The sequence below is a fragment of the Lissotriton vulgaris genome, chromosome 7 (assembly GCF_964263255.1).
Source record: "Lissotriton vulgaris chromosome 7, aLisVul1.2, whole genome shotgun sequence".
Classification (NCBI taxonomy): Eukaryota; Metazoa; Chordata; class Amphibia; order Caudata; family Salamandridae; genus Lissotriton; species Lissotriton vulgaris.
This window is the reverse complement of record NC_141695.1, coordinates 1,286,034,529-1,286,061,440: the sequence shown is the minus strand read 5'-3', so window position 1 is coordinate 1,286,061,440 and position 26,912 is coordinate 1,286,034,529.

Here is a 26,912-nt window from a genome sequence, read left to right as displayed (position 1 = left end):
TCAGAGCCTGCATGATCCCAGAACAAATTATGTTCCTGAATGATACCATTCAACAAACTACTTGTCTTGGCCTAGCTAAGATAAAAGACTTAAACAAACCGTCTATTCCGAAGCCCATACCTGATAGTAATAGCACTAAGGATGTGGAAATAGATGTATCCCATATTTTTCACCAAAACAGAACAAATCCTGATTGGAAAAAATGGTTGATCTGGCCCACAGACACAAACAACTGTCAAGACAGATTCCTGAACAAAAAACAGGGGTTAAAAATGACCAGGCCAGACCCAAGATATTCCCAGAGACAACATCCAGGGATAGTTACAACATACAGTCTAGGGAAATTATGCCTTGAATGGCTACAGAAATCCACACTGGCTGAAATTAAGCAACACTTGACTTTACCTAAAGAAGGTGCTGACTTACGAGATTTCATAATGGGACCTCGCAAACAGCGTCAAAAACGTTTCATAGCGGCCCGTATATACGCTGCATACAACGAAGCTTGGAAAGTAATGCAAATTGAGACAGCAGAAAAAATACGAGAAATTGATCGTATAAATTTGGAAAAATCACTTTCTGTTGTGGACAATGGGTTAACGACTCTGTCTTCCAGAATATATTCACTGGACAGTATTGTGTCATCTGCCTTTGATATAATAGAGCAAGACTTACTAATGTTACAACATGGTCAGAGCAGAGCCTCTAGATCTGGCCACATATCTCGAGGATGTAGCACTGGCGTGGCTAGGTGACACCCAACAAAAATTCCTTCATTTAGAACTAGAACTAGACGAGATCACGGAAGAATGACGATGAAGTCTGGTAAAGCCCCGGGATCTGACGGCCTCCCGATCGAATTTTACAAAACCTTTGCTTCCCTACTGGCCCCCATATTAAAGAAGGTTTTCTATGCAGCACGGGAGGAGGGATGCCTCCCTACCACCATGTGCGAGGCTCTCATAACCTCCCTCCTCAAACCACCCACGCAATGCAATTCCTATCGCCCCTATCACTGTTAAACTGTGATACAAAAATATTAGCTAAAGTGCTGGCGACACGTCTCAATCTGTTAATGGAACGCCTGGTCCTGCCGGACCAGCCTGGATTTGTCCCACACCGAGCACCTTCACATAATTTACGCACCTTGCATGCGGTGTTACAAGATATCGACCCTAACAGTGAAGCAGTGGCGGTATTTCTGGACGCCACAAAAGCTTTTGATTCCCCGGAGTGGGACTACCTGCTGGGTACGCTGGAACGCATGGGAATGCCTTTCAGCTTCCTAGATTGGATACGTTTGTTATATAGCCAACCAACGGCCACAGTGTTGTTAATTGGCTCTGGGTCCACTCCGTTTAATATTCAAAGGGGTACGCGTCAGGGTTGTCCCCTATCCCCCATCCTTTTTGCGATCGCTATTGAACCCCTTGCTGCGAAGCTCCGACAACGTCATAACCACCGCGCCCTCATTTACCCTGCCCACCAACTGCTCATCTCGCTTTAAGCGGATGACATGACACTGTATTTTAAGACGCCCCAAGATAACCTTAATCCAGGGCTACGCGAGATTATGAAATTTGGAGGGATCGCTGGAGTGCAGATAAATTGGGCCAAATCTGCGATATTCCTGCTGACGGACAAAACACAGCTGCACCAATTGGACTATTCCCTTTATGGGAACTTGACGAACTGAAATACCTGGGCATACAAATCACTAGGCAGAAGGAAACCCTTATGAGAGCTAACTATGGGACGGTGATAGACAAAATTACTGACAACATCACCAAATGGCTACGCCTCCCTCTGTCAATGGCTGGTCGAATCGCCCTCATTAAGATGGTGCTGCTGCCAAAGTTGCTGTACCTATTTATGAATATCCCGTACCACCTGGGGAGCTTCTTCTTTCGCACACTGAGAACCCAGTTAACGAGACTCATATGGGGGGGCAAACAAGCTAGACTTAGCCTCAACACACTCATGTTGCCATACCACCAGGGTGGATTTGAAGTTCCTAACTTCGAACAATACTTTGACTGCGCACAGGCCCACTATGCCATATATTGGTTTCACCCACCACCATACATGGCGCATTTGGCGGCAGAAGACGGTTACATGGCCCCAGTGGTTAAGTCTGGCTATATATATACGCAAGTGGGAGCCAGGGAACACGACCCGTCCACAGTAGACTGTACGGTAGCGGCTTGGAACCGCATAGCTCGTACCATGGACAGCCCATTCCTATACTCGCCCAAGATGTCATTGTTGAATGATCCCAGACTACAGGTCACATGCGAGGAAATTGGAGGCAAAATGCTGGCTGGGATCAAGTACTACCTGTGGGGAGACCTATATATACAGGGACAGTTTCGCACCAAGGAGCAGTTCTTTGGGGACCGTGCACCCACCATAATGGACACCTTCTTATACACCCGTCTGCGGCAGAGCGACCGTGCTATTGCCCCTACATTCCCTGACGAACCCGACACCCTTGCACCCTTACATGCAATGCTGCAGACAGAGGCCCCGCATCATGTTATCTCGCTACTCTATAAACATGTACAAAATGCACCGCTAACAGCCACCTTGCCAGCTAAGCTAGACTGGGATAAAGATCTAGACACACCGCTTACAGATGAACAATGGGAAATTAGCTGCACACAGATGAACGCTATCACAAGTAATAACAGGTTACGTCTTATACACTAAGCACCCTTACATGCAATGCTGCAGACAGAGGCCCCGCATCATGTTATCTCGCTACTCTATAAAATGTACAAAACGCACCGCTAACAGCCACCTTGCGAGCTAAGCTAGACTGGGATAAAGATCTAGACACACCGCTTACAGATGAACAATGGGAAATTAGCTGCACACAGACGAACGCTATCACAAGTAATAACAGGTTACGTCTTATACACTATAAATTTCTGCACCGACTGTATCACACCCCTGCCAGGCTGCATAGATTTCACCTTCGCGAGTTAATGTTTCTTTTTTCTTTCAATTTTACTGTATATGTTCTAATCGACAAAATGTACACCATAAGGCATGGGAAGGTGCTAATGATCTGCATGAATACTTAGTGTGATATGGCCCGATGCTATTGCACTGATGTACTGTGCTTTATATGAAATAAAGGTTTTTGAAACTTAAAAAAAAAAGGCCATCAGTTTTGTTCTTGACACATTGACCTCCAATCCACGCCTCGTGCAGAACTCCTTGAAGGTTGTTACAGCTCTCTGGAACCCACTTGACATTTTGGAAATGATCAATGTGTCATCTGCAAACATTGGTATGGGGACTTTTACACCTGCTAGTGTTGGGGCATCCGTGGGGGTTGACCTCATTCAATCCACTATTCCATTGATGTATAAAGAAAACAGTGTCGGGGCCATCACACATCCTTGTCGAACTCCCTTCTCCACAGGGAAAGATGTCGTGACTTCACCCTGCTTACCCCATCGGATCTTAGCCTTGTTGTCCTTGTGCATCCTAATAATAAGTGTCAGCAAGTCAGGTCCTAACCCCATTTCTTGTAATGTCCTCCAAAGTTTAGCTCATGGTACAAGGTCAAAAGCTGACCTAAGGTCAACAAAGACGGTGTACAAACTGCCCTTACCCAGGGTTACTGTTTTCCAAAAGAGCAAAATAAACCTAAACACTTGGTCAATAGTGCTAGTATAGGCTCGGAACCCTGCTTGTAATAACGGTAAAATGTTAAATTCATTGATCCAGTCTTGGACTTTGTTAGGCACCAGCATACCCATTACCTTTTGCAAAGAATCTAATAGGCTGATAGGCCTGTAATTCCCTGGGCGCAATTTGTCCCCTTTCTTGAAAACTGGTATAATTTCTGCTCCTTTCCAGGAGTCTGGGACTCGCGCACCCTGAGGTATGGCATTTGTCAATAATCAAATGTACAGACATCTCTCTTTATCATAGAGGAATACATCCCCCGGTATTCCATCTGAGGCCAGGTGCCTTTTCAGCCAAAATGGATTTAAGTGCCACCTCAACATCCGCCTTGCTAAAGATTGCTTCCTGAAAACAATTTTTGGGCGATGCTGCCCTCTTTTTCATAAACATTTGCGGCATATTGTAGCTTGAAATGGTTTACCCACTCCGACTGTGAAACATGGTTTTGGGGCTTGCAAGCCTGCTCACCTCTGTCCCATTTGTGTACATTCCAAAACTGTTTGGAGTTTTTCCTAACACATGCATCCCTAAGTTCCTCCCACCTTTTATTGGCCCATTCTTTCTTTGCTTTTGCTTGGGCCCACAATAGGTCGCTGCTCGTACCACTGTGGGGACACCTTCTTTAATAGCCTTCCCTAGGGCTGCATGTGCCTTTTTACATTCTCTGTTGTACCATTTCTGTGTTTTAGGAATAGTTACCTTTTTAGATCTACATTTGTTGGGTATACAAGTGGGTTGCTCTAAGGTCGTCAGATTTACTACACTTGTCTGGAGCTCATTTATGGCATGATCCATATCCTTTTCAATGCTAGCTAATACTTCGGGTAGCTCACTTATCTTAGCCCATTTAAGTCGCCTCAAGTCATTTGATGGAACAACATCGGCGGTGGAATATGTATCCCGTAATTCATGCGGAGCCATAAATCCTACCAGGTCCAAGTCCACACATAATGGATTATGGTCACTTTCAAATCTTTCTTGAACACTCATATCCTTTACAGCATGCCAAAGTGCTAAGCTAACCAATACGTAGTCTATCCTACTAGCACTATAGCCATTGCCGAAGGTATTTGACACCGTTTTATCTGATGGTGTACGGCCATTAACTGCCCACAATCCCTTCTCCATACAGATAGAATTCATTTGAATCACCGCATCTGACCATCTTTTTATTGTGTCACGCTCCAGCTTTGGAATACCCCACTTAAAGTCTTTCTCTTCAACCAAATTACCCTCCTCACTCATTAGAGACTCAAAAGTCACGTTCAGATCCCCCGCGACAATGAAATTTATGTCTATCTGGCTGATATCAAGAAGATCGTCAAGAGCTGCTAAAGCTCCCGACTTTTTCACCCTAGTGCCTCGCACATAGATATTATATATATCCATGATCCTGTTTGTTCCCCTAGACAATATACCAGCCTGGATGTCATGATTAGAAGTTGGAAGTGCTTGGATGTCTAGCCCTAGGTCCTGTCTCACTCAGATTGTCAAGCCCCCTGAAGGCCTCCCTTTTACACCTTTAGTGGCCGGAATGTAAAAATGTAAATATTCCATGCAAAAGAGGAGCACTTCTGCCCAAGACTCTTGAAAGAGACAGATCTCAAAACACTCGATAGAAGCATGCCACTCTGTGGATCCCAATTTTGAACCTAATCCTGCGATGTTCCAGGACAACAGGGTTTTCTTTAAGGGTATTGTGAAAACGGTCAAGTGACCTCTTAGAACGGAGGGGATTGGGCTATCCTTCTGCCATACTCCATTGTTTTGTCTGGTTGGTAGGGGTTCAGCTTCTGAGGTTTGTTCTAGCTCTATAGGTAAGTATTGAATACTCGATGGACTGTCCCTTTGGATGGTATTGGCTAATTGATGTTCCTCCTGCTTTATTGGCAAATCTGCCTCTAGTCAGTCTATATTTTCTAAAGTAGAGCTTCCCTGTATCCTAGCTAGTTTGTGGGTGAGAGAGCGAGCCTTCTCACTACTCAGAGGGGAGTGTCTAAACTAAATGGCTGACAGTCCTGGCGGGCTTGTACCAAACTCTAGAGCAAATAGGTTTTCTGCTAGATCTGCCCTAGTAATCGTGAGCTCAATACAATCCAGATGATTAGCTGGTGAAGACAACCTACGAGCTTTTGCTTTGTCTTCCCTAATCACCGATCGGCATCTCCTGACATGCCGTATCCAATCAATAATTTTATTTATTAGGGAATCCTCGTTTCTGAGCTTTTACTTACAACAAGCTTTGGTACGTTCACCATAAAATTTCTATAAGTACTGAGTAAGTGTGGAAAATGATGAACTGATTGTCTATGCCTCTGCCCGGCCTCTGGCTGAATAGGATGTACATCGGGATTTTCGATATGGCGTGTCGGAACTCTCATGAGAGCTGCTTTATAGGCGTTGGCAATGTTACTAGCAGTAGGGTGTGGAGTGGGTCTAGGCTTTGGTGGAAGTGGCCTCATATTATCTATCCTGGGCCTTCCCAAACTGGATGGAACTTTTTCTACAGGAGTATTTGTTACTTGGGGGGCATTGACTGGTGTAGCCCTAGATGTTACCTGGGTGGTTGGAGTTATACCCTGTAAACATCCAGGACAGCTACACTCCCTTGCATCCCCAGTTTATGATGGAGCAGATGTTAATAGCTTGACCATCGATGAACCCATTTCCTGTCTTAATAAAATAACTTGCTGTAACATATCTTGGTGCTCCTTAGTAATGCCTGGCCCTACATCCTTTATCTGCATGGGTGAAGACTGTGTCATATGTGTTGTCTGCAACCCTCCTTCTCCCCTTATTTCGTTATCGGATATGTCTAAGCGTGGCAGAAATCTGTTAGTACAATCTACAGAGGAAACAATGCAATCTGTATTAACTACGCTCCCATTAGCCCTATCTATGTCGTCATTATTATTAGACAATTTCTTTTTGAAAGTTTTATGGAACATAGCAGGGATGGTGGGAGTAGTGGAATTTGTATGTAGGGACAAACTAGAGGAAGTTGTAATAAAAGTGAGTTGTGTGGGCTCGGACTCCAAAATACCCTTGCACTCTCCTTATTAGAGTATCAATCCTATCTAGTACACAGTTACTGCCTGCGTCCAATTGGAGCTTCCTTGCCTTTTTACCCCTACTACCTCGATTTGTTCCATTACCTCCAGCCCCATCCCCACTTCCACCTGGTAACTTTCTTTACCCCATAGCTGATCGCCACAGATTAAATAATGTAGCCCCTGTAGAGAGCCACTCGGGCTCTCTCCTACATTGTATCCAGTACATCCACGCACGCACGCACACCCCGGGGCATAAATAAACATGCGGAAGACCGCTCGGGGTCTTTTCCGGCTAACTACATTACTGCTTCTGTGTCCATTATTGTATGCCCCCTCACCCACGTGTTGGGCCTAATCACCAATGCCACATTGGCGACGAGGCCGGCCTACCTTCACGCGTGCCGAGCTGTGTGTCGGTGGCGCCGCGTTGCCTGCTTCTAGTCGCGGAGCCCACCTGCGTTTGCTGTGCTGACCTGTCCCGGCTCCTCGCGAGGAGTCGAGGTGCCGTCCGGCAAGACCTGCGGGTGAGTCAATCCTTTGCCCGCCAGCGCGACACCCCAGCGTGTCCCTCCCTCCGCCTGCGCGGAAGCGTGTGCCGAAGGAAGGCTCCTCCGGCGCCGACGCCAGTCAGCACATCCTACGCGGCTGCACCACGTGGCCCCCGCGAAGCCTATCGTGGCCCCAGCCGTCACCGCAGCAGCGAGCGAGTGAGACGCTCGCGGAGGCCTGAGACACCCCCCCAGCCTCGCATTACACTATCTCGGCCTGGGGAAGGTACAGAGAAGCGGCGTGGCAACGCTCACCGGTGCACACGATCTCTGGGAAAGAAAAAAAACAAGCACAAGCAAAGGCAAACAGCCCCTGTGACACTCCTGGAGAACTGAGCTCCCTGTCTCCAGCACACATGGCCAAAAAGAATAGTGACACGCACCACACCCCAGTGGACCAAGTCACAACAAGCATTGGCAAAGCCAAGAGGCGGGAACTCAACAAGGAAGATTCATCACACAAGGGACCACGGAACAGTAAACTAACCCTAGCAGCACACAGGGACACAACACGGGAAAGTTCCAGAAGGGTGAGAAGACGGCCACACAATGTCTGTAGTGGCGACAGGAGCGGTCCAAGATGGGGCAGGCCAAAACCCACCTCCAGCAGTCATACCCCCACCAGTGATAGCTGCACCACAACCACAGGCCCAGATCCAGGCAGGAGCTCCCATGCAAGCGACGTCCACCCACCTACACTCTGGCACAGCGCCCATTCCACCATTTAGCGAGGCAGCAGACCCGGCAACGGCGGCGCTGAGATGGAAGGCGTGGGTTGAGAGGCTCAACCTCTACTTTAAAGGCACAAGGGAGACGGACGGAACGGTGAAAAGGTCGCTCCTCATCTTATATGGTGGGCCAGAAATTTACGAACTATTCGAATCATTCCCCAACACAGGGCCTGAGCACGACTACGACGCTGCGGTCGCAGCCTTGAACATGCACTTTGATCCCCAACTCAATAATGACTTTGAAAAGTTTAAATTCAAACGAGCCTGGCAAACGGATTCAGAGTCGGTTGATATGTACTACGCCCGGATCCGCCGGCTCGCAAGCACTTGCCCGTTTACCAACCCACGGGAGGAAATCCAGGACCAAATCATAGTTGGGTCCAAATCAAAGCTGCTGAGAAAGCTCATCCTCCGCCAACCGGGCATATCACTAGACAAGATATTTATTCTAGCCAGGTCACATGAGCTGTCCGACGCAAGGGCGGAAGAGATGGAAGCGGCATTACGCACGCCGGTGATTGCCCCGGCTACTGTGAGGACAACGCCAATCAAAGAAGAGAGAGTCAACGCAATCCAGAGAAGATTCCCGGCAACTCGCCCACGAAGTGCCCAGTCCAGAGGAAATCAGTGCGGATACTGTGGGGAAGATCACCCAGCAACTGCCACATGTGGCGCGAAAGGAAAGACGTGCCTCAAGTGCGGGCGCCTGAACCATTTTGCTGCTGTCTGTCGGGGAGAAAAGTTCAAGTCAGCCGGTCCGCGAGCCAGGGCAGTGACGCAGCGCATCCGACAGCTGTCGCTCGATCACGAACCACCTCCTCCGGACCACCAGGCTCAAGAAAGACGACCAAGGTATGAAGACGATGAGGACGACGAGGTGTACGTTGTCTCTTACGTAAGCAGAGCGGCCATGAGAAGGAGACCGCCGCCCATGTGCTCCATAGCAGTAGAAGGCACTGAAGTGAAAACCCTGATAGACACGGGGGCATCCGTGAATGTCATGGATTCTGACCAATACGAGAAGATGTCTCCGAAGCCCCTACTGACACCCTCCACGGCGAGGATCTACATCTACGGAGGCACAGAACCACTGCCAAAAATATTCAAGCCATGTGCTATATAAACATCGAGCTAAGAGCAATACATATTCTGTTCAGAGATTATCAATGCATTACACGGTATACTATGACGATTCAAGTTATTATTAATAATGACAATATTAATGGCCCCGGGGCATCATGAACCCCTATTTTTAGCAGCTGGAGCAAGAATGTGGTGGGATGAGACTGAAAATGTGTGTTTAAGATAAAACCTTGACATTGCTATTTATGGTTCCTTTTATTTTGATAGGAGACCATGATCTCCGAACTGAGGCTCATAAATACCGCTACAAGAGAATGGTATGATGAAGCTGTGTGGAGAGAGAGCTTATGGAACAAGAGAGCAGGTAGGAAAAGTAGCAAATGGGAGATGGCGAGAAGGACAGCCAAACGCATGGTCGAGAAATGGAGGGAGTCTGATGGATGGAGAGGACTACGAATGAATGAGATAAAGTAGTATGATTGGCTGAAGAGAAAGGAGGATGGATGGATGAGTCATAGATTAACTTGGAAATGGGTGTATAGAAGAAAGATGGATAGATAGAGGAAAGGATAGAAGCAGGAATGGGATTATAGATATCGAGGATGAGCGGGCAGATGAAAGAAGGAAAGATAAATGGAGAGAAGAATCAACAGAAAGAATGATGGCAGGAGAGAAGAAAAGTAAAAAGAATGGATGAAAAAGAGACAGAAAGAAGATTAAAAAAAGAAGGAACAGAAGAAGGAAAAAGTAAACAAAGAGAGAAAGAAGGAAGGCCCAAAATAAGGACAACATGACAGAAAAAGAACTAAAAATAAAAGAGAGGTGAAAATATGTAAAAAGGTAAAAAAGGAGAGACCAACAGAATGAAGGTTAAAAAAAGAACCATTGTTTGGAAACAAAAAAAGAAAAGAAAGAAGGAATGAAGTGAAGAAGGAAGATGAGGTCGAAATACCAAGAAATATGAAAGAAAGATGTACAAGAAAAAAGAGATATTAACAGCAATTAAGATGAAAGGGATTGAAAGCACGAACAAGGAAAACCGCGTGGAAACAAATAAAGAAAAAATCAAATTAAGTTGGAATCAAAGATGTAAAAAAAAAAGAAGGAATGGAGGGAAAAACAATGAAAAAAACTAATTTTGGATAGAAGTAAGGAAAAAAGATAAAGGGAAGCATGAGTTGAGCAAAGGATGGAAGGAAAGTTGGAAAAGGAGAAATACGAATGATAGAAGAAAAGGATGGCAGAAAGATTGAACAAAGATGGAGAGGAATTTTTTTTAAAAGAGGAAAGAAGGACAGAGAACAATTAGGAGACATACATCCAAAGAAATAGACCAAATAAAGACGAAATTAAATGAAATAAAAATGAAGATGTGGGGAAACAGAAGGAAATAAATGATAGAACATAGATACAAAAAATGGAAAGATGGATTGGAAAATGGGTTCAAGTAAAGAAAATGGAAAAAATAAAGAATTCTTGAAATAAAGATGTAGAAAAAGAAAGATGCAAAGATAAAAATATGGAACAAATATGGAAAAACAGAAGGAAAGGAACTGGAAAGGAAAGAAAAGAAACTGGGAAGAAGGAAATGTGTATGAAAAGAAAAGCGAATGAAACAGGATGGAAAGATGGAAAGAAACAAAGATACATTTAGGACTGAGGGGCATATTAGCAAGAACCTCGTTAAAATTATCGCCGTTTTAGCGGCAGAAAACTACCGCTAAAACGGCGATAATGGGCTTGCTAATATGCGTTGTTGCATTCCAATAGAAGCCCAGGTTAGATGTCCTGCACATCTAACCTGGGCTTCTATTGGAATTCTATAACGCATATTAGCAAGCACATTATCGCTGTTTTAGCAGCAGGAAACTGCCGCTAAAACGGCCATAATTTTAACGAGGTTCTTGCTAATATGCCCCTCTATTCCAAGTATCCTTGAGGTGGTTAAGGTTTGTCTTGTACACCATAAACGTATCATTACGTACCATAAATGTATCAAAATATGTGATGAGTGTCCTCTCACAACTGCATATAAAACATGCAGTTTATCTAGCCAATTTATTTTAAATTCTTTTTCAGAGGCTGAAGTGGGTGGGCGGTCTGAGGTCATGTTGACTGACATGATTGTCACCAGGGGCAATGAGTGGGGACGGAGGGCAATTTTTTTGCCCCTGCCCAGTCATGCGCACTTGTGTTTGCACTTGTTTGCGCATGCCCATTAGGAGCCCCTCGGTCTCCTAATGGGCAGGCGGCGGGCGAAGATTAACCGTGCCCTAAGCCAATCCTGGCGCTGCTTGCAGTGCCAGGATTGGCTGAGAGTGGTTGCCAGTCCGCTCCAGTGCCGTGCGTGAAGGTGCCAGGGGGAGCAGAGGTGGCACAGACGAGCTGTGAGGTAAGTTTTCTGTTATATAATTCCCCCCGCGCGACCCCCTCCCAGGGAGCGTGGTGAATCGAGGTATAGGCCTAAAGAGTCGGAAATGAGCATATCTAATTTTTTCATGTTTTATTAATATTTTGTTAAGAGTGAATGCTTTTTCCGTTGTAAAGGTGAGAGTTGGCCTAGTTTGCACCCTAGTTTCGATGATTTATTCGGTTTTGTCACAGTAAGGCGCTATATGCAAACTTACGTGGCTCTATAGAAAAATGGCTAACTGGTGAATTATGGAGAAGCCATTGTTTGTACAGCCGCACATCGTTTTGTTTAACTTTCCCTGTATTATCTGTGCCCAGGCGCGGTGCGTCCATTGGGACCTTGGGGCATAGCCCCCCCCGCCCGCAGCTCCCTCTGCATTTCTGAACTTAAGTACACTGAATCAGTTACTTAAGTTCAAAAACGCTGATGCGAGGGAGAACAGAACTGACAATCATGTCAGTCAGCATGACGCGTGACCGCCCATCCCCTTCAGAGTTTGAAGGGGTGGACGGTCCGACGTCATGTTGACTGACATGATTGTCACCAGGGGCAACAGGCAGCAGCACAAGTGTGCATGAGTGGGGACGGAGGGCGAATTTTTTGCCCGTGCCAAGTCATGCACACTTGTGTTTGCACTTGTTTGCGCATGCCCATTAAGAGCCCCTCGGTCTCCTAATGGTCAGGTGGCGGGTAAGAGGATAACCGTGCTCCCTCGGTCTCCTAATGGTCAGGTGGCGGGTAAGAGATTAACCGTGCTCTGGCCAATCCTGGCGCTGCTGGCAGCGCCTGGATTGGCTGAGAGGGGTTGCCAGTCCACTACAGTGCCGTGCGTGAAGGCGCCAAGGGGAGCAGAGGTGGCGGGAACCGGCTGTGAGGTAAGTTTTCTGATATATTAGTCCCCCCCCTTCCCAGGGACCGTGGTGTATCGAGGTATTGGCCTAAAGAGTCGGAAATGAGCATATCTCATTTTTTCATGTTTTATTTTGTTAAGAGGAAACGCTTTTTACATTGTAAAGGTGAGAGTTGGCCAGGCTTGCACCCTACTTATGATGATTTAGGTTTTGTCACAGTACGGCACTATATGCAAACTTACTTGGCTCTATAGAGAAATGGCTAACTGGCGAATTATGGAGAAGCCATTGTTTGTACAGCTGCACATCCTTTTGTTTAACTTTCCCTGTATTATCTGTGCCTTGACTTGAGCATCTCGTGGCATTGAATGTTTATACAAATTGTTTTGTACAGTGCTTACTTGAGGGAAACATCCTTTACAATGCAACTTTTACCACGCAGTGCTTTTACATCGCAACTTTTACAACGCAAACCATTACAACGCATTGCACTGGGGGGCGCTCTAGGATAGGGAATAGATTTCATTTACTATCCAACACCTTCCCTACTATCCACGGGGACTGGAGTTGGAATAGTAAATTAAACTATTCACTATCCAGCACCCCTCAACACTATGCGTTGTAAAGGCATGCGTTGTAAAAGTTGCGATGTAAAAGCATGCGTGGTAAAAGCATGCGTTGTGATGTCATACATCCCCTACTTGAACACCATCTCAAGCTCAGTGTACTGAAGCAGGGGTGTAATAACACAACATGATGGGGTCCCTCTGCAGAATATGACGAGGGACCGCTAAATCTCCCATATCTCACAAAAATCCATGGAACTGAGCTGAATGGGGGCCCTCAAGGTTGTTCCTCCCCCTATCCTTTGCCTGCAATCCCACAAGCTGCATTGACAAAATATTTCTTTCTTCACTCTAGAAAAGTCCGTCATTTTTTTTCGTTTGTCTTTCAGCGAAGTGAAAGTATGGTACAGTGGGATGCCCTGTGTTTGCATCAAAGACTGTTAATGCCACTCGGCTGGTAGTCCCCATTGATCATGGCGGGAAAACATGGCGTTGTGTTGCTGATAAGTATAGGCATATGCTAGGCCACTGTACATGAACCAGATGTCCTCAGCTTCAATTTATAGAGCTGGCAAAGAGACTCAGTCAAACAGTGTTTCGTGCTTTCTTTCTGAGAGCAGACACCAAGGTCGAGCTGATTTTACCACATCGTTTAATTTTTTTTAAACTACAAAAAGTGCATACAGCTGCACAGATATTCCAATCCTCCGTTGTGCAGTCTGCATATAACTTGTTCTAGGCCTTGTGTTCATTTCTGAAGTGAAATGCTGCATACGATCTCATGATGGATGACTACACAGTCAGGCAGTCGCTTGTCAAGTGTGATGAATGAAGAAATGAACAGTGCCTGGTTCGCAAGCCTAGTCTATGGGGCTAAAAATAAGTCCAAGACCAGGCTGCACAGAGAAGCAAATTAAGGACCACTTCGAGGTGCTTAAAGTCAGGGTGCTACTTTCAATATTTGTGGTGAATCTACCTGTAATATTGTATGCAGCAGTCTAGTGTTTAGGGGGTGGAGTCATGGGAGGAGTGGGAAAGGGAGGAGCAGAGGACAGGAACGGGGGCAGATAGAGTAGGGACGAGCCGTAGAAAGGAAGCACATAATAAAGATCCTTAAAGATATACTCGTGTCTGATTATTCTTTACAAAGCGACACAACAACTGGCGACGAGGGTGGGATGGTCGCGCTGTGCATTGCGCGGATCTCAGGAGCTGTGTAGTTCGTCCCGTGAGGCGTGAGGCACTGGCAGAAGGTCGCTGTGGCGACAGACGTGCCCCGAGTAGAGATCGCCGTTAGGATTGAAGCAGACAACCCTGTAATACGGGCCCTGTAGCTCCAAGGCCGAAAGAACCAGAGGGAGCGCCTGCCTGAACGCGCTGGTAAGCGCAAGATTGAATGCGCCGTCGAGCGTCAAATCGTGGGTGCTCACCCCGATGCGTGAGGTTGCGCATGGTCGCGCACAGCAAGCACGGCGAATGAAAAAGGACGTCGGGAGCCCACCCCGGTCCTACCTGCTCTGTGAAGTCGTCTGAGACTGAGTGGCCTGACGAGGAAGCCCCGGAAAGACTGCACGCTGGCCGGGTGAGTACCCAACTGAAAGCAAAGCTGCAGGAAGTTAAATCTCGTGAGACACGAGAGTTTCATTTTGGCGGCCATCCTGGAGTCAGGCAACTCCTCCAATCCCCTGTCTGGGACATAGAGCGGCCATTTTAAAGTCAGGCAACTGTGAATTCTGCAACAAGCACAGGCAAGTGCAACTTTTAAATGTAACAAGCCCAAGTAGAAGCAAGTTCCAAATGCAAACAAGCCCGAGCAAATACAAAGTGATGTAAACAAACATAAGCAAATGTGAATTCAGAAATAAACAAGCCCAAGCAAATGCAAGCGTCAAATACAGACAAGCACGGGCAAAAGCAAGTTTTAAATGCCAACAAGCCAGAGCAAATGCAAGGTGATGTAAGCAGACAAGCAAACGCAAATTCTGAAATAAACAAGCGCAAGCAAATGAACATTTCAAAGTAAAGAAACTCAACAAGCACAAGCAAATGCAAATCCTGGATGCAACAAGCACGGACAAATACAAGTCCCGAATTTAGCGAGCACAACAAATGCAAATCTCGAATGCGACAAGCACGAGCCAATGCAGATCCCGAACGTTATGAGCACAAACAAAGGCAAGTTCCAAAGTAACTCTCAGCACCACGTGAAGATAAATAATTGAAACTAAAGGAACCTAAAAAAATAAATGATCTAGAAGCCTGAGTAAACAAGTATCCAGGAAGCTTTCTCTCGCCAACTAACTGACGGATAACCTGCACTAGTCTTCACAAGAAACACAAGGACAAGATGTTGACATCACCAAGTACCCGTGCTAAGGAAGCACAACCCAACTGCAGCTAGCATGCAGCATTAAAGGAAGCAGGAGTTTCCTGAGCCACGAGCCCCGCATGCTGCGGCCGAGTGTGAAATCAGGAAATTCAAGCCTAACTCACTGAAGTCTACCGAGACAGTCATACTTAGGGCGAACGCCACACCAGTGTGGTTTGAAAATAATACGCAAGGTCTCGACCGAAGAGGGTCAGCCAATAATACGGAAAGCCAAGTGAATAATCCTGTGACGTCAACATACTACAATTTTCCTCCAACATGTTGGTGGGAAAAAAAAACACAAAGATCCATCCAATCCCTGCATTGAGGTACCACCTCCGGCGACACAGACTGACATCCAGAGTTTGGGTCCCAAATGGAACTGATGGCTGGAGTTCCTGGATGAATTTCTTGCAACAACCAGAGAGCGAAGAGACTGAAAACGACGGCTACTGCTACTTCAGCTGGTGGGTCATGAAGGCCGACGCCTAATCAGAACATTTTCAGCAAAGGACACAGAGACATATGGAAAACGCAAAGAAATGCTACGCGCTCATTTGGACACAAAGGAAGACGTGGATCATGAACGCATTGTCTTCAACGCGGCACGGCAGGAACCAGGGGAATCATTACCAAACTTCATAACAAGGTTACAAAGTCTGGTGCTCCGCTGCCATTTTAATACATTCACAGACGAGGAAGCAGTTCGACTCCGGGTAATCGAAGGCTGTTCAAAACCTGACACAAAGTGCAAGATCCTTCAAGGGCAGTTCTCGCTAAAAGAAATCATCAGGAAGGCCGAAGTTGGAGAGCGGGTCAAAGCAAGACAATTAGCAAAAGAATTGCACCAGAATGCAAGACACGAAGATAAAAGAAAGGAGATGTCTCTCATGTCTTTAAAGAAAGCCCAAGAAACAAACAAAACCAGAAAGAGGGAGGGCGAAGGCAGACTAGAGATAAGACAGGGGAAGAGACCAAGTGACGTGAAACACCCTGAGTCAACAATACAAAAGGCAGTGAAGGATGACAGACAAAAGACCGGGATGGTCCAGGATTATGACAGCCTCACTGATACAACCTCAAGGAGTTATTCTACTTCAAGGAGTCATTCAACCTCAAGGAGTCATTCAACTTCAAGGAGTCATTCAACCTCAAAGAGTCATTCAACTTCAAGGAATCATTCAACAAACATTACAAACTATTCGGAAGAAGCATCAAGTGGGACAGACCACACAAACGGAACAGATGACAGACTGCCCAACCAGCGTTAAAGAAAGACAAACTACAGAAGACTGGACCAGTCATGCCAACCTTGGGAACACGCACACAAACACACACGAGCAACCCACTGTCATCAAACTTCATAGACGAGTCCGAAGAAGCATCAAGCAGTGGGCTACATCACACCCCTGGCACAGACGTCAGTGCACCCAACAAGTGAGAAGAAGAAACAAACCACACAAGACGGGGTGATTCACTCAGACACCGAAAAAGGGGAGGCAAATACACTCAAGACACCCATGACAATAGGGAGAAAACTGAGAGAAGTAGAGACAAAATGCCCAGGGGCCAAACAAAAGAAATAAACACTTGGCTATTAAATGTTCCCTCCATTGAAAGAACACATAAGACACTTCGAGAGACATACCCAAAGAAACGTTTCAAATATAACTCTGAGTCAAGGAGCAGTTTATCACAGTCCACCAGCTCAAGAGATTCGCCAGTCAAAACACACCCAAAGGAACATCCTCAAAGAAAATCAGTAGAAGATTTATCCGATTCAGGAAGCATATGGGCACAACCACTCAGGTCAACAGAGGCAAGATCAAGAAAACGCCCATGGCGCCAATCACCCGAATGCGAAATGGAATCAGAGAACATTCTCCCCATCCCGAGCAGAACATCACATGTCAAGGACTCAGAACACTCAGTTGCCCCATCACGTCATATGTCATGCCGGCCATATTCCCATCAAGACTTGAATAAGATACCGTCACTTTCGGATCAAGTTTTTTTCCTTTTTGTTTTTTTCTCCCAACCCCCCCCCCCCCAAGCCCCACCCACCCCTACAGGCCCCTCCTCCTCTAGGGACCCCCCCCCCCACCATTAGTGGGCAATCGGACTCTACCAGAGTCCTGATGATGCTAGCAGTGTAGCACCTGAGCTACCGTGTCCATTACATAATATATTATAGGTTTAAATCTCAAAGAACAGAGAGTTACACAATATATCCTAAGGAATATCTACTTGGAAAAGAGAAGGAAGAATAAAACAGAGAGAGCATAAGTATCAAACATTGTCAGGTACTAATAATCAATCAATGATATCTATTAAACAAGAAACTCTGAGTTCCATATCACAGCACAGCATCACAGGCCCCTATTTTTTAATCTCCTCAAGGTAAGCCTTTGCTTTAATCTCAGAGGTGAAAAATTTCGCCTGCCCTGCCCATACAACCTTTAGTTTTGCAGGGTTGTTTAAATAAGCCTGGGCCCCTTTTTCTTGAAAGGGTTTAATTAAGGATCTTAGCCGCCACCGCCTCTCTACTGTAGCATGGCAGAAATCAGGCCTAGTAAAAAAAGAAATCTCGTTGCATGTAACTTTATGATCAGGTCTAGCTTTCTCGGCCACTGATTGTCTCAATAAGAAGTTTCCAAAATAGACTAGGATGGCCCGAGGATAGGGGCCAGATTTAGCAGGAGGATTGAATGGCATCCTGTGGGCTCGCTGAATCTCAAGTTCCCAGTTCCAATTTATTAAGTCGGGCATAGATTCCTTGAACAGTTTGATCACAAATGCCCGTACATTCTCCCCCTCGATTTTTTCCGGTATTCCCAACAGGCGTAGGTTATTTCGACGCTGTCGATTTTCAAAATCCTCCAGCTTCCATTTCATATCCATTAATTCAGCTTCCTGGAGTTTGATCTTCTCTTCATTTGCTTGAGTCTCGTTTTCAGTGGTCATCACCCTTGCCTCAATTTCAGTAACCCTTTCGGCAATTGATTTACAGGTTTTAGTCAGATTTTTAACCACCCCGTGTATCTTGGATAGAGCCAGCCTTGACCGTTTGCTGTCCTCCTCTGTCTGTTCTCTATGGGCTGCGATGGCCTGTAGAATTGCTTCTACCGCAGTAGAGGGGATTGTATCTTGATTAGGTAAATCCATATTATAAGGGCCTCCTTGTTTAGCCCTGGATATAGGTTTAGGTTTGGATTTGATTGTGTTTAATTGTCCTTCCTCCTCTATACTCTCTTCTGGTGAGGTTGTAAACAGAAGGGATTCGCCATCTTCATCATATTCCATAGCATTCTCATCACACTCAATACTAGAGTTATCTTGGCCTGATTCACCTTCCTCTGTCTCTGCCTCTACTCCTGTTTCATCGGAAAAGGAGTAAAATACATTCCCTTCTTTTTCAGCTTCGGGAAGGAGGCTCCCTGAGTTGTCAGTTCCCCTCTGTTCGGCCTATTACTGTCACTCAATGGTTGAGGGTCAGCATTTACGTGACCATGAGTTAGAATATGTTCCCCTAGAGGTATTTCTTCCATCGTATTCAACGTATTCATTAAGGAGGAGCCCCCAGCTAGACCATTCTGGGATAAAATGTCTTCCACTACCCCCATTATATTTTCGCCAGAACCACAAAATGACATTGAAGATTTAGTGATCGTATCACTTTGTGTATTGGGAGAAACGGTAAGTGAGTTGGGAGAGGCAGTTAAGGTGGTACTAGGATCTATAAGGCTATTAGTGCTAGTGCCAACACCACCGTTGGTGGCTCTTAAAGTACTCACAGTTACATTCTCTCCATGGCTCATCTCCATGCTCCCCATCGGTGTATCTTGGGCAGAGGTAGGACCATTTTCCTCTGGTTGTTGCGGAGGCGGTAATACCTCAGGGGCTCCCCTTGTGTCGGGTGAACTTGGTAAGTGCACTAGGGTGTGCTCTGTGCTCCCCGGGTTCACTGAAACCCCTTGCTTTCTCTAAGCAAGTCCATTACCGTGTTACCAGGGCTCGCTATCTCGTGAGTGCTGTTAATTCTCCGCTTAGTGGCTAAAACCTCTTGACGTGGCAAACATGTAGTTGGTGTCTTCTGAATTTGCTTCCTTGTTCTGACACTACTTTTAGGAGCCAAGGATATATCGCCGCTTTGATTGCCTTCGACAGACTGCTGCAACTGTTGCTCCTCCAGCTCCGCTTCTCGAAGTGCCCTCGCTGCTTTCGCAAGTCTTGCTCTTGCTGCCGCTGATGAGGCTGACTTAGAAGGCATTTCTGCAGCCAATCTCAATTGAAAACAGCAGTCAAACGGTATCAGGGAAGTCAACTCCGCTAGCTTCAGTAGCTCTGCAACTGCCTCTCCCAGCTGTAAACAGAAATTGTCGATGTCAGATTCCTCGTTAAGGTAGCCAAGACTGTCCTTATTCAATTCAAAATGCTTGCTGCACGGCGCCGACACCTTCAATGCACTTTTCCCGTTCCCGTTCCTGTTCTGCTCCGCTGTGAGCTCTGCCCTGAGCTCTGCGGAGTCAGCACGCTGATGCAGCCGCTCCCACAAGCGTAGCTGCAGCTGTCGGGAGATTATCGGCGTAATCCTGGTGGCGGCCCAGCCCAGGAGGATCAACAGCTCTCTGCGAGCCGCTGAGTCAGGTGCCGGTAATTCACTTTCACACTCGTAGAGGGAAGAAGGTATGATGGTTGCGAGTGAGCTCATAGTGTGTTCTTTTTCCCTTTCCGTAACCGGCACCGACCTCTTGCTTTTCTCACTTCTCTCTTAGCTCGACTCCGCTTGATAATCTTTTTAGAGCGGAAAAATCAGTGTTTAGCAGTTTAGCAGTCTACAATTTGAATCACGTCATGAGGCTCTTTTCTACTCCGTCTTCTCCATCGCTAAATGCTCTCTGTTCAATGCATTACGCGGAGCTCAGGTAAACGCTGCTGTGCGATCTACGGCCAGATCGCCATCTTGCCCCCTGTACACAAGGTAGCATCTTTTTTGCAAAGTCTAAATACTGTATAAATAAAGGAAGTAACTGTATGATGAAGAAGCTGAAGATCACTGATAAGCATAACAAGAGAAATTAGAGAGTTTCTTATTTATGCTGATACATTAGCTAATGGCTAGACTGAAAATTCAAACCTGGAATATTGGGGGTTTATTAAATAGGGAAAAGCAACGCCGCTTATGTGAATTAATCAAACTTAATCCGGTAGACATTTTATGTCTACAAGAGACACACGTTCCATGGACAAAAAGGTCACAACTGAGGATTAGAGGATATAACTTGATAGCTGTCTCTACCCAAACATCAAATATAAGAGGGGTGGCAATACTCGCAAAAACTTATCTTGGTCAACCTATACGTGTTGCTTCGGATCCACATGGCAGATGGGCAATAGTGAAATTAGCAAATGGCTTGATTATCTCCACAATTTATGGTTCTAATCAGGACGATCCTACCATATTCTCATTACTGGAAGCTGAGCTTGCAACCTGGCAAGGTTCGCTAGTAATTTGTGGGGATTTTAATATCTCTCTAAAAACACACCTATTTAATGACCAAAATAACCATAATTTGCAGAATTATGGAGGACGCAAACCTAAAGTATATAAGGCTATCAAGAGACTAACAAACAGTCATGGATTAGTGGATATATGGGGTGTAAAAAATCAGCAAGACTCAGGATGTACATACTTCTCCCATCCACACAAAAAACATGTCCGGATAGACTACTTTTTTTCCACCAGGGATTTAGTGGCTAATGCAGTAATAACTAAATATCCAAAAATCATATCTGATCATAATCCCCTGGTTCTTACAGTAATAGCTGGCGATCGAAAGCAACCTAGACAATGGTCATTCGATCGAAAACTGTTGGTCGATAATGAATACATTAGCCACATTAAAAAATGGACGGAGGAATTTTTTGATATCAACCGCTTCAGTGCCTCCAGAAACACTGTATGGGATTCTTATAAATCTGCTCTTAGGGGTGAGACTATTAGTTACCAAGCTAGAGTAAGAGAGTTAAATAAGAATGACTTTAATACTAAAGTATTAGCCTTGGCTAAGGCAGAGGAGGAACATACCACAGCTATTTCTCAGGGGGTAGATGCTACACAGTTAATGTATTTAGTTACTCTATTAAAAAATGAGCTAAACAACAACCTTAGCCAAAAAGCAGCTCAAACTCATAGTGCTCACAGGAGAGATATTTATGAGAATGGAGAAAAAGTGGGGAGACAGTTGGCGTTATACACCCGACAAAGGAATGTTTCTAATCAGATAAAATCAATAACTGAGAATGGTAAGTCGCATACGCAACCAGAGGAGATCATTGCCTTATTCCAGCAATATTATCAGGATCTCTATACGGAAGACTCTGTCCCTCCATCTAGTACAGAATATGAGTTTCTGAACAACTTTATAAATAACACCGAAGGTCTAAAAAAATTAGATGATATTACACGTCAGGATCTGGAAGGCGAAATCACCTTAGATGAAGTTTTATTATCTCTAACCGCACTTGCTTCAGGTAAAGCAGCAGGTCCTGACAAATTACCCATAGATCTATATAAAATTCTAAGTTCTCAACTGGGTCCAATACTTCATGATCTTTTTTTAGGTATTCAATGGAACGGGATAACCCCGGACTCCTGGAACTACACTAATATAATTGTCTTCCCAAAAAAAGGAAAATCACCTGAACAGTTAAAGTCATATCGCCCCATATCATTAATCAATGCGGATTCCAAATTATATGCCAAGGTGTTAGCCACGAGACTTAGCAGGGTCATTGAGCAAATCGTCTCCCCGTGGCAGCATGGCTTTGTACCTGGTAAGGGAACAACAGATCATACTTCTAGGGTAATAGCTTTGTTTGATGCCATGACGGTCACGGGGGGTCGAATGTCAATGATACTATTAGATGCCGAAAAGGCGTTTGATCGCGTCTCGTGGAAATTCCTGTGAGCAGTTATGAAGCTTAACAATTTCGGCCCTAAATTTATCAAAGCGATACGATCAATGTACCTATCTCCTAAAGCTAAAATACAATTGATGGGTTCTGAATCTGATGATATTAATATAACTAGAGGTACGAGGCAAGGTTGTCCTTGTTCCCCCTTATTATTTGCTGTATATATTAATCCCCTGATTTTGAAAATTATTGAGAGCCCCACTATCACTCCAATTGTTCTTGGCCCGTTTTCTACTAAAGTACTAGCATATGCTGATGATATCGCGGTTGTAACATCAAACCCGATTGAAGCTATGGGGGAAATTGAAGCCATAACCACAGAATTTGGCACCTATTCTGGATATTCTCTGAACTAAACGAAGACAATTGTATTATGTACGGACAACATTGACTATAATGATCAAAGAAAAGCTGCAAATGCTACATACTTAGGAATTGTTATTACTCCCACCATTAAATCCATAATTAATTATAACCTTAATCCATTAATTCAAAATATAAAAAAAGATTTGGATAGAGTAAATGGACTTCATCTGACCATTATAGGACAAGCTAATTTTCTTAAAATGAATATACTTCCTAAATGCCTCTACCTGTTTAGAGCAATTCCATTGGCTATTGATCCTAAGATCCTAAAAACTCTTGAATCCCTTATGATTAAGTTTATCTGGCAACATGGTAAAATTTGAAGGTCTCATAAATTAATGTCTCTGCCTAGTGAAAGAGGTGGGATGGCAATACCCAATATTAGCATGTATCACTGGGCTGTACGTCTTAAACAAATGACCCCACTGATTAGCTATAATTTATAAGCATCACCCCCTGATAATAATAATATTCCACCTTCAATATATGAGTTACTATTAGGAGACAGGGCCAATGGATTGTTCTTACAGCAGATGGAGGCACGAGACTACACCCATGACCGGAAATACGAAATTATAAACGGCGCATTAAAGGTTTGGGGCAAAGTTACCAAACATCTGCATATTAGTAATTTGAACAGGTATACTTCCTTATGGCATATGAAAGCGACCATACCATTTTCAAACGATACTATAGCAAGAAAATGGCAGAGACTTGGAATCCTGCGTGTTAAAGATTTTTTGGTACATGGCTTAGAAACTACTTTCTTAGATGTTAAGGATAGATATCATCTTTCCAACGGGGATTACATTAAATATGTTCAATTATATACAAACCTTAAGGCTAAGAGATCTACCCTTGGGCTAGAAAAAATAGATTTGTTGGAGGCCATTAATAGGTCTAATACACAAATTGGTGTTATATATAATCTTCTTCTTGTAAACTTACAAGATGATTTGGAAAAACCTGAATCTAGATGGGCAATTAAATTTAGTAATCCGAATGTTGACATCTATAAAAGTCTTGAGCTGAGCCAACGACTGTTCAGGGCCAGTAACCTTAAAGCTCAAACATATAAAACTATTTTTGGCTTCTATTTTACACCCGCTAAACTATATTCCTGGGGTAAAAGGGAGAATGATTTTTGTCCAAGATGTACACAAGGACCAGCTAATTTAATACACATGCTAAGCAGCTGCCCCAAGCTCAATCAAATTAAACATATGATTGCTAATTATTGGGAGGTGCTGTTTGGTCATAATCTTCCAGAGACAGATTCACTGTTTATTTTAGGATATGATTCTTCAATCGCCCTATCAAAGAGCGAGCAAAATTTATTATTTATAGGCACGGCGGTACTTAGAATTATTTTGTCGGCCCGCTGGAAAGAAGTTGAACCACCAAGCTTCCAGATGTGGCTAGCTCGCTTTTTAGCTGTTTTCAACTTCGAAAGAGCCAAATACTCAACAAGAGGAATTAAATGGAAAAAATTGGGAGAATCAATTTGGTCTCCAGTTTTGAGTTGGAAAGCAGGATTAAACCCATCTATTTAGACTTTCTTTGATGGGATGGAAGATAGTATACAGTCTAAAATATGTATTAAATATTGTTCTATTTTGTTATTCTTCTCTCTTATCGAATGGAAATTCTTGAACGTGAAAATTATTATGATTATGAGTATGATGCCTTATGATTTTAACTTGTATTCCCTCTAACATGCCGGTTTCTCCTGCGATCCTTTTGTATTATTACTTTGTTATGTACCTGTTTGGATTGAGTTAAATAAAAAAGAAATAAAAAATAAAAAAAAAGATACCGTCACTTTCGATGGGATCAGCTAGGCTGACTCAAAGAGCTTGCAGAAGGAGAACGAATGGATGGGACATTACCCAAAATGTTGAGAAAAGGCTGTCTCACCACTCTGTAAAAAGGCAAATGTGGATCGAGGGAGGTCATTCTCAAGGAAAAGGGGATGAGAAAGGAACCTGTAGACGCTCGGATGGTCAGAGACTTCAACAGTCCCGAACGCAAGTGGGAATGGGTGAGGCGAACAGAACAAGTAAATGGGTCCCAGAATCCTTGTGAAGCATCGAAACAAAGGAAGTCCTGCGAGCCACAAAGTGAACCTGAGAACCTGGCTGCCACGGATCGTGAGGACAAGGACAGGATGAAGTCACACGCAGACACCCGGTGGAGAGCCAAATCTCCATCCATCCACAAAAGGGACTGGGTATTAATCAAAGAGGAACAACAAAGGGAAAACGGATTGTCGATTTCGGGCTGAACCCTTGGTAGTAACACACCAGAAAGGAATCGTGACAACTACGGAATCTGAGAACAAGAGGATCACACGCAATGTCTCGCATTCCTAAAGCTGCACTCCAGTGGTCAAGGATGCCTTTGTCAAGACAACAGAAGGACTAGACAAAGAAGCGTCTCCAACAGACTCTACATTGTTGATGCCTGAGGAGCGGACTGAGTCTGAGCCTGGAAATGGAGATGTGTCTCTACAACCCAAGCGGACCGTCCACAGACCTGTGCGGCTGATCGAGGAACTATAAAAATGTTTGAAGTTAATTTTATTTTGTTAAGAAAGGGGGAGATGTAATATTGTATGCAGCAGTCTAGTGTTTAGGTGTGGAGTCATGGGAGGAGTGGGAAAGGGAGGAGCAGGGGACAGGAACGGGGGCAGATAGAGTAGGGACGAGCCGGAGAAAGGAAGCACATAATCAAGCTCCTTAAAGATATACTCGTGTCTGACTATTCTTTACAAAGAGACACGACAGTACCCAGTTTCTTCACACTAATTTAGAATCACTACAGACAGAACAAGGTACAAAACTGTTATACATCACTTCCAGCGGCTGTCTTTTTCAAGCACCATTTCACCAAAATTAACTCTGCGAGATATACTTGCTATATGCATGAATTGCAAGGGTTTCGCTTTGGAAGTGTGCTAAGAATATTTTCTTAAAGTTGATTGTGCCTGGGGTAGAATATTCAGTAACAAGCATTGGAAATGCAATAGGTCTCGCAGCATTAGAGTTAGTGCTTTTAGAATTGTTTATGGGTTTTTTTGTAAATCTTTAGCATTTTTGTTTCCTGTAGCCAATGCTAAAGAATTAAAAAAAAAGCCATAAACATTTCTAAAAGCTCTAACTCAAATGCTCCGAGACCTATTGCACTGTGTGAGGGCGAGGGGTTGAGGGTGAGTGAGGGTGAGGGTGAGTGAGGGTGAGTGAGGGTGAGGGGTTGAGGGTGAGTGAGGATGAGTGAGAGTGAGGGTGAGTGAGGGGTTGAGGGTGAGTGAGGGTGAGTGAGAGTGAGTGAGGGTGAGTGAGAGTGAGGGTGAGGGGTTGAGGGTGAGTGAGGGTGGGTGAGGGTGAGTGAGGGTGAGTGAGGGTGAGGGGTTGAGGGTGAGTGAGGGTGAGTGAGGGTGAGGGGTTGAGGGTGAGTGAGTGAGGGGTTGAGGGTGAGTGAGGGGTTGAGGGTGAGTGAGGGTGAGTGAGGGTGAGTGAGGGTGAGTGAGGGTGAGTGAGGGTGAGTGAGGGTGAGTGAGGGTGAGTGAGGGTGGGTGAGGGTGAGTGAGGGTGGGTGAGGGTGGGTGAGGGTGAGTGAGGGTGAGTGAGGGTGGGTGAGGGTGGGTGAGGGTGAGTGAGGGTGGGTGAGTGAGGGTGAGTGAGGGTGAGTGAGGGTGGGTGAGTGAGGGTGAGTGAGGGTGGGTGAGTGAGGGTGAGTGAGGGTGGGTGAGTGAGGGTGGGTGAGGGTGGGTGAGGGTGGGTGAGTGAGTGTGAGTGAGAGAGGATGCAGGGGATGCTGAGCTCGTGCAGGGGATTCATCTGTCCAGGCTGCTCACATAGGACAAGTGGAGCTCGGGTCATCAGCGACTAAGCGCCCGCTGGAGACAGGATGTGCTTGTAAACACAACGTCCCTTCAGCAGGACGTGCTTGTCTAATGCATGGAAGGCTCAGCTAATGCACAGGTGTTCTGTTGATCCGGGGTCTCGGCAATGCAGGGGTCACTCGGCAGTTCCAAAGGGTGCGTAGTCAAGACATGCAGCGCTTAGATAACCCATGGCTCTATAAGACCAGGTGACGCTCTGTGAATGTTGGTGGATGCGGGAGTGCTCCGCTAATAATTATAATAGGGGATGGGGGGTCAGTTTATATTATCGGGGCGCTCCGCTAACTCGTGGGGTGCTGAGCTGATGCGGGGACGGGGAGCCTCAGATGATACAAGGGTGCTCTGCTTGTGC